Here is an 11,120-nt window from a genome sequence, read left to right as displayed (position 1 = left end):
TGCCAGTCACCCCTCTTCCTAAGGATTTCTAATATCTCAGCAAATAAGATATCCTCAGAGGGGGACCCTTCTGATTCATCCAAGTCAGTATCAGATGTCAGGGACTCCTGTGGGGAGTCTAAATGCTTCCTCTTACAGATTCTCTTCTTGAGAACCTCATCAGTGGGGGCTTCTGGTGAGGTCTTGGAAGAGCAGGGGCCACCCAATGGGGCTTCCTGAGGCTCTGGGTCTCTACACGTGGCAAGGATCTGTGAAGCAGAAGCAGACACAGGTGCTTTAGGGGAGGAGGTAGCCAGACCTGAAGTCAAAGAAGTCTTAGGAGACATTATTCTCCTCATGGTTTCGAAGGCACCTCTGCTCCGATGAGAAGGGACCGATGGATCCGAGGAAACCATCGATACCCCCATTACCAGAACAGTGGGCTCTGAGCCAGAGGCAGGAGCCGAGCTCATCTGAGCCAAAGCCCCGAGAGGCAGAGTCAGAACCAGCAAGTCAGTCTGACTATCCTCCCTGGACCCGACCAGAGAGTGTTGGATCCTAGATTCCTTGATTGGTGCCGAGGACGTCAGAGAAAATGGAGCTGAAGACACTGGAACAGGCATCGGCTCTGAAGGCTCCATGATCAACAAGTCTGACTCCTCTGGCTCCGAAGGACTGGTATGGCTTGGAGGAGAAAAAGTAGTACCTGGTAAAAGGGTCTTTGGTTCTGAAGCCGCTTGGGTCGGAGCCGATAAGAATTTAGCAAAGGCCGGTGCCTATAAAAGCTTTTGCACCACACAATCCACATCCAAATTGGAAAGGCTAATCGAAGACCGAGATGAGTGGATAGAAGGAGGTACAGACTGCAGGAGTGGAGACTTAGGCACTTCGGATACTGGTTCCAAAACAGGGGACCGAGGTCTGTGGAACCAATGTCAAAGACTTTTTTACATTTCTTAACCTCAGAAGTAGAAGTCTTGGAAGACTTTGAGGACTTACTGGATCCATCTTGGTTGCTCAAAGCTTCTTGGAATGAAGGTTTAAGTAAACCTCTGTCGATTAACTTTCTCTTTCTCTCCTGGAGAACCCTAGAAGAGAAAGAATGACAGATGGTGCAGCTTTCCTGGAGATGCAATGCTCCCAAACAATAAACACAATTTACATGACTGCCAGTGACAGACATTTTCTGCCCACATTTAGGACATTTTCTAAACCCTGATTTAAGGTGTTTGTCTTTGTCTTGGTCAGCCATCCTGTAACACACAATATCAAACTGGACACACCCAAACAAGAAATATCAATGAGCCCCTTAAAAACTATGGGCTAAACCAGTAAACAGCTCACACACACACACACACACACACACACACACACACACACACACACACACACACACACACACACACACAAAGCTATTTATCTAGATTCTAAATAGTAATATATGAAACTGTGACAGAAAGTCACTAATCAAATTTCCAACAGTAAATATCTATCAAACTGTGACAGAAAGGTCACTATGATAAACACACAATTCAAAATTTTAAAGGCTAAATACCAAACTTGTGACAGAAAGGTCACTATTTTAAGCACACAATACTAAGAGCTATGAAAGATAACAAGGCCTAAATACAAAGAGGCCAAGAGAGCTAATTATTAACAGAGGAAAAAAGGCACACTAAGGGAAGGGAATATACACACTAAGCTATTCTAAGTATTTAAAAGTAAATATTAAAGAATTTTTATCAATACTATCAAAAATTTGATTTGAAGAAAAACAGTTTTTATTGGCCTGAGCTAGCGAGAACCTCCGATCTATTGCAGTGGCAAACTAGATCTGAGGTAACTCTAGGTGCATCATGGGATATGGACTTGGCCTTGAGCTATCTGAAGACCTTGAGCTTTGTAGTAGGCCAACTCAGAGCTGAGGATCAGCTCCGAACCCATCTGTAAGAATGAACGGTGAGCTAGAACAACTTCACATCAGGTGTTTCCAGCAAATCATACTGATTGCCACTTATGGTCATTATGCTGGTAACTCAAATAAAAACTAATGGTAAACATGGGAGTGTACCTTGGACTCTGGTGTAATAATACACCAGTAGACAGCCAAAGACATAATAATGGATGTAAGCGAGGCCTGTGATAGCAGGTATATGTGCCCTTTTATCAGCAACTTGTGGAAAGGCACCTGCAAAGGCAACAATGGCAAAGTACATGTACAGCTGGGTCCTTGGTGCAGAAATACAGCAATATAAAGCCATGCACATACTGATGGATATAGAAATGTTTCCCACAGCCTGTGTATGTGCACATACATCTTGCAAATACACACACTTTTGTAGTGACTCAGTGGCATAGTCTGTTAAATGCCTTGCACACAGTACATTAGCCACACACAGTCCTGGATTCAAATCCAGTTTTGTCTAGCAGTTCAGTTACATTATTGTGAAGACAGCAAGTAATGACTGTGTCATGCAATCCTAATCCACACAGGTTACTGCTAGTTAATGAACTGCTACCCACTTTTGCAAGTCAGGGGCTTGCAGGTAGGGATGCACTATGCATATCCATATACCCTAATTATATGTTGCCTACTACTCTGTTATTGGCACTGTTGCATAACAGAATCACATGCCTTGATTGGACTGTACAGGGTACCCTTACCCTGGCTCTGCTGTAACAACAGGGCTGAAACAGCTGCCACAGTTACACGTACAGCTTGCTGTCCTCAAGTGTCCACATTCCCCCCTATGTGCTATAATGCAGCCTGTAGCATACACAGCTGTATGTAAAGATAGTTGCTACAGACCTACCATACCTCCCAACCCCCTAGAACAAGGGATCTGGACACAGCCAGATGTAATGGAGGAGCTAAGGCCCACAGATAGGGACATGTGTAACTGTTTGCCCCTACAAAGTTAATAGGTTGATAGATCGACAGCTATTGCATTAGCATGCATATTCTGATGGGTATGAAGTCTGACACTCAAATATGTCTCATTCCTTACTGACCTCAAAACACAATGTTTGCCAGTGAACTGCCAGATGAACACTATGTCATGGGACACCGACCACACATATGAGGCAAAACTGTGGACATACTCCATAAATCTATGCAGTTGATAAATTAGGGTACCTACCCTCTGTGATGCTGTACTCTCCACACCTCAGTGATGTCCATCTTAACAACTAAAAAAGGGGCCCAGGTCTACATGAAGGCCATATATATTGCACTGTGGTGGCATGTCATTGGCCAATGATAGTGCAATTCATCTATTTTGGCTGCAATTAGCAATTTTAAGCCACAGATTGGAGCAGTACCTTAAAAAAGGCAAGCAGCTGCTTTTAGGGAACAGCTCTGTATGAGACTTCACTCACACAGAGAGTGGATTTTAAAAAGTATACCAGAAGCAAAGTTCAAAAAAGAAGTATTGCACTCTAGCAGGTATGTGATAGATTTCCCGAGTGATTGGGTAATAGCAGGGGCTGAGTAGTAATCTGATCTTCCAACTCTTTCATTCTTACTGCTATATAAACCCTGTGTCTTATAAAGGTTCTGCTTGTATTGTCAGGCTCTGGATTACATTGCATAAGTGGAAATTCCTTAAGATTCCAAGAGCAGGATAAGTTATTTCTTACACTTATTTCACTGAACTGCACTTCTGAAATGCTTATAATTGTGCTATACAGTTGATCTACTATATTTTGCACTGTTCTAAAGCTTTTTTTATTGTTTCACTGTATTTATGTACTGTTTTATACTGTTTTAACATTACTTAACTGTAAACTGCTTTTTCATACTGAAAGTTGTATTTTCTGTTTGTGAGTGCTCTATCCGAGCTTTTCTGTGCATTTTTGTCTGTTTACAGTTAAAAGCATTCTCGAGTCTGCTCCTTGCTCTGTTTAAAATTTTCATTTAGTGGCTACAGCTAGGAACTGTAATTTTTCTCACCCACCCTCCCTAGTGTTGTGTGTTCTTATACTTGGTGGCTTTACAGTTGCCCGCCCATACTGTATATTTGATCTGTGACACTCCTCCCAGTCTAGTGTCATTATTTCACTCAATCTAATAGAGAACATTTGTGAAGGCCAACCCACTCAGATTCTTAACGTTGAATTAACTTCTCTTCCAGTTTTCTCCATTTCCACTTTACTGGAAAAAAAAAATTCTAAGCTTGCTTCCCCCGTTTACTGTGGCAGGTCAGATACGGATTTGCTGTGTCCAGGACTGTTTGCAAGCTCCTAAGCCCCCCCATTTAACTGGGGTTAAACTATTCCTGGCGCCATAAAGTCTTGTTGTGTCTTTCTGCTATTACCGGTTAGGGGTCGCCACAGTGGAACTCCTGTCCGCTAATGATTGGCAGTAGATTTTTACGTGCTGAATTGCCGGCCCTGACGCACAACCTTCAATGAAGGTACGCCCATTCACACATGTCTCCACACAGAAGACGCTCTAGCTGAGAATCAAACAGGAAAACGCCTTACTCTGAGGCGACAATGCTACCGCAGCACCACCACCGCAGTCTGGCGCCATAAAGTCTGTTCAAAATTTCCCTTGCAACTAGCCAGATTTTTAGTTTTAGCACTCATCTGTTTATTTGATCTCAGCACTTGTTCAGAACTCATTGTAAGCACTAAATAAGTTACAAATTACTACAGCACTCAACTTTCCTCACTTGTCTAGAAGAAAACAGTTTTTAGTACTTAATAAATAAGCACCTATTCAGGCATGTCGAAAGGTCAGCTCCCAGTGTTTTCTCCTGTCTACCTGATGAATCTGGGCATCTTGGGACAATGCAGCAATTGCCTCATGTACACAGACAACCCTCTCCTCCTACCACCCAATGCTACGACCTGTGAGAGATACACTTATATAGCCAAACTGGAAGCAAAGCTCTCTTCACCAAAGACTGGCCTAGACAGTCAAGAGGAGAAGGTAAACACTTGCACCGCACCACACTCATCACACAGTCCTTCAAAACCTACACCACCAAAACACACACACACAAGCACAAAACACACACCTACATTTGCGGAAGCTCTCAGTACAAATCTGCCCAAACAACAGAGACCTCCAAAGCAGAAATACAAGCAACCTCCACCCCCCAACACAACCCAAATGACACATAGCCCACATACTCAGTGTGCCACTCAACTACAGCCCACAAGGGATAACGTACCCAACACTCTAGTCATAGGTGACTCTGGTCAGGCACACTGATGTTCCTCTCACCAGGCTAAACAAGGAAAAAGTTACTGTCAGCTGCCTGTCAGGTGCCAGGATCTGCCACATAATGCACGCACTCAGGTCACTCCACAACAAGTACAAATATGACTCTGTCATTGTCCATGTTGGTGTGAATGACCTGAGACGTACCTCCCTGGACTACATGAAAAGAGACACAGAGGAGCTCTCCGATCTTGTAGCCCAGGCTGGTATGACCCTAGCCCTGAGTAGCATCCTGCCATCACCCAGAATGACACCAGAGTGCAAGGACAAAATGACTGACTTGAACAAATGGCTAAGCTTCTGGTGTCATTCTAAGGGAATCCAGTATCTGTCTGCCTGCGATGACATGATCGACAGACCACGCTGCTTTGCCAGAAATGGCCTGCACCTGTCGTCCTTGGGATTCTGGATACTGGCAAAGGCTCTTGACACCCCTATAGTGCCTTTTTTAGGCAAGGTTCAAATGACAAATTCACCACCGTAACAGGTACAAGCAAGCAAACTCTGAGGGTAATGCTACTCAATGCTAGAAGTCTAAACATCAAAATGCACTCACTCGAGGCACTCCTTAAAATGGAGAACATTGACATCTGTGCAGCGACAGAGACCTGGTTCAAAGCTCCAGAGAGCACCCCTGCATTACCAGGCTATAATTCATACCACACCTTTCGGCCACCAAACCCGGACCGAAACACTAAAGGTGGAGCGTGTCCATATTCATTAAGGATATCCACACCTCCAAGCTAGTTGCTCAGCATAATGCATCCGAGATTATCCAAGTACAACTAACTCTAGGCAAAACCTCAATCCAGATTGTAGCTTGCTACAGACCCCCCACCATGCCCCAGGATTCCCACTCCTCTTTTCTTGATACACTGGAAAATATTAAGGTACAACCCAACACTCTAATAATGGGTGATTTCAACTACCCTACCATTAACTGGGAAAACTATTCATGTACCAACTCTTTTGCTCAACGGTTTCTGGAAATCATCAATTCCAACGCATTGGATCAACTTATCCACAACCCCACTAGGGGCAGCAATATCCTAGACCTGGTCATCACCAACATGGGTGACCAGTGTTCCACACCAGAGGTCAGCTCCTCATTGTTCAGATCCGACCACAATCTAATCACCCTAGACATCCACATCCCACTCCCACCCCACCCCCCCATTAGGAAAACAACCATAAAAAATTTATCCAAAGCCAACTTCACGCTTCTTAAGACAGAAGTGGCAAACTTCACGACACCCATGCAGATGGACAATAGAGGTACGACTGCTGAATCCTACACAAATGCACTTTATAAGCACTTACACGAGTGCATGGATCATGCTATCCCTAACAGAACCAAGATGCTATCCTCCAAAAAAAGGAAGCCAATCGAGTGGTCTTCTGCCATAAACAAACTACAACAGAAGAAAGAAACTGTTGCAAAAAAGAGTAAAATCCCACGATTGGAGGAACTCCCTGATCAGCCTCAGTAAGAAGCTGAGATCCCTCATAAAATCCTCCAAAGCTAGTTATGAAAAGAAAATTGCCACTGATTCTAAAGACAACCACAAAGCATTCTATAGCTATGTCAAGAATCTCAATGGCAACACTCAGATCTGCTCTGAGTTACAGCACAATGACACTAAATATACAGAACCAACTGATATTGTCAACATCCTGGCAGATAGGTTCAGTGCTAACCTTACCCCCCCTCTCACCCCCTAAAGGGCCCATCTTTATACTGGAAGAATGCAGAGTTCCTGTAATCACGGCTGCACAGGTAAAAACCTCACTCTCCAAAGCCAAGAACAAAGCATCCATGGGACCTGACAATATCCCAGGCTGCCTTCTACATGAACTACAGAATGAACTGGCACCCCACCTAAGTACCATGTTCAATCATAGCCTCACCTCAGGCTTTGTGCCTATTGAATGGCGCACCACGACAGTTATCCCATATATATAAATGTGTATAACAGAGATGTCTCTATAAATGTTGCTGTGTACATTATGTATATGACTTCTGTAGAAATATGTCAAGTTTCTATGCATCATTGTAATATATATAGCTATATATATATATATATATATATATATATATATATATATATATATATATATATATATATATATATATATATATATATATATATATATATATATTGGTATATGGGGTACATACTGATAGATACACTACTCATGTAGGAGGGGGATAGGGTCAGACAGATATGTAGAGGTAGCTGTATGTACAGACGTATTTCTACATAGCAGGCCTTTGGAAGAGGCAACAGAATTGCACTCAAGTTAGTTAAGTGTAGCAGCATGCCCAGTGTGACTGTCAGTACTTACACGGTGACTCCGAGCCTGAGCTACCTGCACTCCAGGCTGGGGTTCTGTGTGCTACAGACATTGGCAGCTACACTTGTTTCCACAGTACAGCACTTCCCTGACATTGTCCACAGCATTTCCCAGCTGTGTGGTGTAATTAATATGTGACTGGGGTACAGGATATAACACCTCATACAGGGTGATAGTCTGCATACCTCTCACCATACCTCTCACCTTCTTACAGCAAGAAATCTGGACAAAACCATTAATAAAAGTGGGACAAAGGCCCAAAAATAAGGACATTTTCTTTTAATATTGCACTTACAAACTTAGAAAGGTGATAGAATAACAGGTTTTGCTTTAGCATGAATTTTCTGAAGGGTATGAAGTCTGAAACTCAAATAGCTGTCATTATTTTCTAACTTCAGTCTTTAATGATTTGCCACTAATTTGTCAGAAAACCACAATTTTATGAAAAAATGGACCAAAAATATGAGGCAAAAATCTGGACATTCTGCAAAAATCTGTAGAGGTGAGAGGTATGCTCACTGTACGTTTGTTTTATAATGTCCAGCATTTCACCCCATATGTCTGACCTGTTCCTCATACAACTGTGGTGCTCCAGTTAAATGTTGTATAAGGCAGTCAGTGAATAGTACTAACTAAAGACAAACATTTGAGTGTTGGACTTTATATCCTTTACATATGCTGTACTGATGCAACCCACTTTCATACTAGCCACCTTCTAGGTGAATCAGTGCATCTGAATGTCTGTCTCTAGTTTTGGCCCTTTGTCCACCCATTCCCTCTGTCTTTGTCCATCTTTCATGCAGTAACATATTTAGGGGTATGGCAGTCTGTGGGGACACTATTTCACATGCAAAAAATGTGGATACTGCCAAATTCAAACCCTCAACACCATCACCCATGCTTATGGCCCTAGCCTACTGAGACAGACAGGCTGCCAGACAGAGATGTGTCATTCATCACACAATTAACAGCATACAGACATATGTTGTCACCCCTGTATTACATGAGACAGAATGTGTGGCCAGATTCTATGTCACAGCACTGGAATTGGCTGGTCTGCTGATATATCATTGCAGATTTACTGTTACAGCAGTTTTACACTGATGTGTTGGTGGTGGGGAATGATCAGCCCATGCTCTTCTGGCATAGACAGTTGTGCGACTGTCATGTGACCCCACTGTTTGCCTTCTCCCATGAATAACATAGTGGACTTTTCAGACATGTGGTCTAGTGCATATTATGGAGCACATACAGTTGGAGAGAGTACCTATTGTCTCAAGTGGCTGTTAGATCTTCCCAAGTAGCCCACCGTATTCTCTTGCATGCATGTGGCAGATCCATACATATGCTACTGTATGCTAGTACGCCTTACAAGTGGTGAATAGGTGTGTCACTTACCTTGCAAATGCAGCAGTTGACAGACCTGTAGTTCGGGGCTGACTCTGTCTGATGCATGCATTACACAGCCAATACATGGTTAGATACAGGTTGTGTGGGCTAGCTGGCATCATTTTTATTAATATGTATGTTAGTCGGAGTAAGGTGTTAGTCCCTAGGGCCCAAGGTTGTCAGTGCATGTGTTATACTTTGTCTCTTGGCCAAGGCCAGGGCATACTGGGCATGCCTACGTCTGCTTGCAGGGACAACCTCATGGGTTTCCTCCTCGGAGTCCCCATGTGGGTGTGGCTGTGGTGACCTAGGCACTGGTGGAGGGCTGTTTATCCCTTTCCTTTGCTGATCCTGCTGCAGCTGTTTATGCAGGATCATATTGTGTAGCATGGCACATACTGTGAACATGTACTGCAGGGCTCCACCAGATATATCAAGGCACTGGAACCGTGACTTCAGCAGCCCAGACACATGCTCTAGGGTGTTCCTAGTTTGTGTGTGTTCCTCATTATGGCATTCTTCTGATTGGTATCATCATCCACCATTCCAATGCATAGCCAGCATCCCCCAGTAAATGGCCGTGTGGGCTGTCTCCCCTAGCAAACATCGGGTACAGCTCTGATGCGTGCCAGACATGGAAGTTGTGATAACTGCCAGGGCTGACAGCACACACATCCATGATAATGCCCTGGGAATTGCACATGACCTGGCAGTTGATGGAGTGATACCCCTTGCAGTTGATGTAGATTCTACCCTCCTCACTTGGTGGTGCTTTGATGTGTACATGAGTGCAATCTATGGCACCCAGTACCTCAGGGTAATGTGCTACATGGTAGAAATGTTGCATACTGAGGTGAGGGGAAAATAAATGTGCTCACTGGCATGTGGTAGCATGGCATCCAGGAACTGGTGGAGTGCCCTGGATGCTGATGCCTGTAAGACCCCGATCATGTCCCTAGTTGGTCTTTGAAAAGTACCTGTAGCTAGTATACTAAGAGCTACACATACATCTGTTTCCACTGGGATGGGTTCCCCACTGTTGGCTCTAGGTCTGAGCTGGAGTCAGCAGAGCTCAGTGAATTCTTGTAGTATGTCCCTCTCCACCCTATAGTGCTTTACAAACTCCAGCTCATGTAGCTCCTGGAAGGTTAATCTGGGCCTGAACACTATTCTGCTTCTCGGTCTAGGCCTATAGTCAGCAGCAGCGGCAGCACTGGCATTAGCTTCTTGCACATACATATGTAACAGACCTGTAGCAGTCCCAGCATTCCTTCAGTTAAAACTCCCAAGTCTGTACTCCACTGATGCAGACTATGGGGGTGAAATCAGACTGTAGGTGTATGTAGCCTTTATAGTGCTCGGCTGTAGGTGCAGCAAGTGTGATTGGCTATCTATGATGCATTCCACCTGCCAACTACATCATTAAGGACTGTTAATGGCTCTAGCTTAAGTGAGACAGGAGTCATCAGTAATTAAGATATCATTGCCCATCTCAGCCAGTTTTTTTTTTTTTTTGAACAGCCTTCCTCACTCAGTACTGCAGTGCGCCACTCAAACATGCACCGCAAAGGTAAACAGTGCCCAGCACTCAGTGTACATGCCCCCATGAAAGGTCACACTCAGGATAACAGCTTGTTGCACAAACATGCTCAAACATGATGAAACACAAGCCCCGAAGGTAAACAAAGCTTAGCAGACACTGTACACACACCAGTGCTCAGCAGAGCACTGCACCACGCAAACAGGTGATACTGAGCTCCAGTGAGCTTACAAGTCCTCAGACACACCCCTCCTTTGCTGTCAGCTACCTCTTCTGTGGTAACCAACATGATTTTGTGCTTACATGGTTGAGATCTGCTTACATGGATAACCCCAGCTCATTTGCATAGGGATCCATGCACACGACCTGGAAACAACACAGTTCCAATTACTGCCTCCTTAGCAACAGAAACATTCCACCACTGTAGCTTCCCCATGCAGGGTCCTATAATACATTACTGTCACATACTACTGAATTTCATTTTTACACTTTTTAAATTTTTTTTCATAACAGCATGTTTGCGCACTGCAGCTCACTGTGCAAACATACCCAGATTATTAAAAAAATAAAATTATTTTAAATTATTTTCCATATGGTTTTGGACACAGGATAGATGGTTTTGCAAAT

Source organism: Protopterus annectens, chromosome 4.part1 (assembly GCF_019279795.1).
Source record: "Protopterus annectens isolate FY-2018-M chromosome 4.part1, PAN1.0, whole genome shotgun sequence".
Taxonomy (NCBI): Eukaryota; Metazoa; Chordata; order Ceratodontiformes; family Protopteridae; genus Protopterus; species Protopterus annectens.
The sequence above is the reverse complement of the archived record's forward strand: the minus strand, read 5'-3'. Positions refer to the sequence as shown.